Source organism: Dendrobium catenatum, unplaced genomic scaffold, assembly GCF_001605985.2.
Source record: "Dendrobium catenatum unplaced genomic scaffold, ASM160598v2 fragScaff_scaffold_80, whole genome shotgun sequence".
NCBI classification, from domain to species: Eukaryota; Viridiplantae; Streptophyta; class Magnoliopsida; order Asparagales; family Orchidaceae; genus Dendrobium; species Dendrobium catenatum.
In genome coordinates this window covers 1,357,082-1,360,841 of record NW_021318542.1, presented here as the reverse complement: position 1 = coordinate 1,360,841, position 3,760 = coordinate 1,357,082, and the positions used below count along the sequence as shown (strand labels likewise).

Sequence of the window (3,760 nt, the reverse complement as noted above, 5' to 3'; positions counted from 1 at the left end):
CTTCATGGCTTGAGTTTGTTGTTTGGTAGATTGTTGAAGGTTGATAACGCTACTTCCATTGGTTCTCGTCCTTATGTTGCTCACGTTCTGGTTGAGCTTGACATCACAAAAACTTATCCTGATAAAGTGTGGTTGGGACCTGAGAAATTTGACTATATTCAGCATGTTGTTATATATTCAACATCTTGTTATGGAGGCTTTCCCCTCATTTTGTGCTACTTGTAAATGCATAGGGCATTTGAGTGGTAATTGTTGGCCTATTTTTTGTCCCGCATATTGTTTGCCTAATGCCTCTAAAAAGAGAAAAGAATGAAAAAGGGGAAGAATCAGATATCTTTCATATATTTTCCAGCAATCGTCGCTGACAACAACCACCAGTCATTACCACCAACAACCACCATCATCGTTGACGATCGACATCAGAAATCATCAACATTTCTAAAATATTGTCAATATTGTATCCAATTTCTGTTGATCTTTGTATTTTCCTCTTTATCATTAATCAGGATAGGAACATTTTTGTATCGCTTGTTACAAAGTGAATTTTGCAATTGGGTCAGACCCCATGGTTTTTCTTGTTACATTTTTGTATCGCTTGTTACAAAGTGAATTTTGCAATTTGTTTAATTATGTTGGGGCAATTGCCTAAATGCCATAGTATTTTAAAACTCTTATAATAAAGGCTAAAAAATACATGAATAAAGACAAATTACCTAAATAATCATCTAATAAAAAAAATTATTTTTCGAGATGGGGTGGGACAATTGCCCTTCATGGGTTTAAGGTGGATCCGCCCATGACAATAAATATTATTAAATCTATTAAATTCCAATCATCTAATATTTTTGAATGAAATAGATAATTCATTTTTTAAAAAAATATTATGATTTGAAAGACTTTAATCATCCAAAATAAATAGATGTTTTAAATTTTCGTGCCTTTTATTTTACTCTCCTATATTAGCTCGCCTTATAAGCAAGGACATAAAGCATTTTGTCCCACATCGCAAATGTCTGATCTCTTAAATTTTCAATTTCTTAAATTAAATGCACAATGCTGACGCTATCTTCATAACATGTGCGTGGCCAGCACAAAGCGAATTATTCTTGCGCCTTTTACTAAAGTACACCGTGTGCCCGCCACATTAACCAGTCTATGCTAATTTTTAAATGCAGGGTAGTTTTCTATCATGTTTCTAATTTTAGTTGCAATAGATCTCCAACTATATTGAAATATTAGATAATTTAATAATTAAATTATTAGATAAATATATATACAGTCAAAAAATTCAATATCAACCGTCCATCCAAACCACTCCACATTTGCCCCTGATCTCTCATCTATTTACGGGCCATGCCACTCCAGAAATCTATAAATAGACCCCTCATTTCTCTTGAGAGGGGGACCAAGCAAGAAGAAGAGAAGGATAGGAGGGAAGAAACTCCTCCTCGACCAACGCCGGAATTCTGTCTGACGCCCAAGTGACGTCATAATTCTGTCGAAGTGATGCCGAAATTCCGTCCAACCTTCAAGTGACGCTGGAGTTTCACCCAAACTCCAAGTAACGCCGAATTTCTGTCCAACCTTTAAATGATGATGAAGTTCCACCCAAACTCCAAGTGACGTCGAAATTCCGCCCGATCTCCAGGTGATGTCAAAATTTTGCCAGTGACGCCGGAATTTTGTCCGACCTCCAAGTGACACCGGAGTTTCTCTCGAACTCCAAGTGACGCTGGAGTTCTTCCCGAATAACATCTAACGTCGAAGTTCTCCCCGGCTGCCGACTGAAGTCAGACTTCTACCCTATGCCGGACCTCCACTCGTCGCCAGAGTTCTACCCAACGCCAGACTTCTGTCTGTCGTTAGATTTTAGCCAGACATTTATCCGATGCTAAATTTATATCAATTGCTAGGCTTCTACCTTACACAGTCCTTCTGACTTATGTCGCCCGCCGATTACAGTCCTTCTGACCTCCGTCCCCCCGCTGACTACGGTCATTTTGGCTTACGTCGCCCACCGACTATAGTCATTCCAACCTTTGTCGCCCGCTGGCTATGGTCCTTCTGACATCCGTTGCCCGCCGACTACGATCCTTTCGACTTACATCGTCCACCGACGAGCGGTCATCCCGACCAAACGAACACATCAATAGTGACTTTTTGTATTCACATCATATAATGTACTCTATAAGATGTACATCAAGCTAAGGCCTTCTCCAAGGAGGGGCCTCATTTGTAATCAACTGCAATATTAGTGGATTAATTCAAACTGGGCTAGGCCCTGTGATTTTCCCTCTTTTTAGAGGTTTTCCACGTAAAATATTGGTGTCTCTAGTGAATGATGCACCCTCTCTCTTATCTGATTGTGTGCCGGATTTTCGTACAAAGTTAAGACGTTAAACTTTATATTTCTCTACCACCGCGAATACTCCATGATGCAACACATCTAATATTTTTGAATGAAATAGATATTTTTTAAAAAAAAAATATTATGATTTGAAAGACTTTAATCATCCAAAATAAATAGATGTTTTAAATTTTCGTGCCTTTTATTTTACTCTCCTATATTAGCTCGCCTTATAAGCAAGGACATAAAGCATTTTGTCCCACATCGCAAATGTCTGATCTCTTAAATTTTCAATTTCTTAAATTAAATGCACAATGCTGACGCTATCTTCATAACATGTGCGTGGCCAGCACAAAGCGAATTATTCTTGCGCCTTCTACTAAAGTTCATCGTGTGCCCGCCACATTAAGCAGTCTATGCTAATTTTTAAATGCAGGACAGTTTTCTATCATGTTTCTAATTTTAGTTGCAATAGATCTCCAACTATATTGAAATATTAGATAATTTAATAATTAAATTATTAGAAAAATATATATACAGTCAGACCTAAGGAAGTGTGCATGAAATCACATTTTTATTCGTTTTAATGAGGTGTCAAAATAGAGTTGAGAATGAGCGTAGCATGAATATGGACACTCCACTCATTTGTTTAGTCCCACATCATGAAGCATTTAAAGTTTAAATCATATATATTACAATGATGGGTGGCAACATGTTAGAGGGGTTGTCGGAGGCACAACATAAGTAATGTATTGAAACCCTAAACAATCCTTAGCTCTCTAAGGTTTCTCTTTAGGAAATAAAGGAGGTTTTTTCCAATGTTTTATCCTCTAAAGAACTTAGAAAAAACATTGATGCTATGCTGTGTTTGTGCCACCCGTTGTGAATGACAAGGAATGGGTTCGATGGGGGGTCACGCGGTGTTTCCTTATTGGTGCACTTTGCATGGGCCCGATTCCCTCACCTCTTCCAGCCCCTTTCTTTTAATAATTAAAGCTTATTGAGCCATTTTTACAATTAAATTGGAAAAAAATTAAGATATTTGAATTATTTAAATATTATTTATAAATAAGAAGAAATTTGTATTCTAAATTAAAAAAATATATATTGAATTTTCATAGGACATAATATTGTTATTGTATAGAAAAAATTATATTTTGATGCATGGTTATTTTCATATCATATTTTTAATTTTAATTGTCATAGATCTCTCACTTTGCATGCGGCTTGGGACCGTAGGCTGAGACGAACAAGTAGAGACATGCATCTCTGTCCGTGCGTAAGGTATGTGCCGAATGGGAGAGAGCAATTCGCATGAGTTTTGTGCCGTGTGAGTGGGAGTTATGAGAGCATGAGTATATCATCTTGCATAGTGTTTCAGTGTCTTAATGATGTTGAAATTCAATAATCTTG

At 37.0% G+C, this 3,760-nt stretch overlaps 2 non-coding genes across 2 annotated transcripts; both read left to right on the top strand.

Annotated features, from left to right (window-relative positions):
* The first annotated feature begins 1,075 nt into the window (after positions 1-1,075).
* On the top strand, positions 1,076-1,191 carry LOC114580036. Its single transcript, XR_003701343.1, has one exon. It is a non-coding gene; the product is annotated as a U5 spliceosomal RNA (small nuclear RNA).
* A 1,492-nt stretch (positions 1,192-2,683) lies between these two features.
* On the top strand, positions 2,684-2,799 carry LOC114580038. Its single transcript, XR_003701344.1, has one exon. It is a non-coding gene; the product is annotated as a U5 spliceosomal RNA (small nuclear RNA).
* The last annotated feature ends 961 nt before the right edge of the window (positions 2,800-3,760 follow it).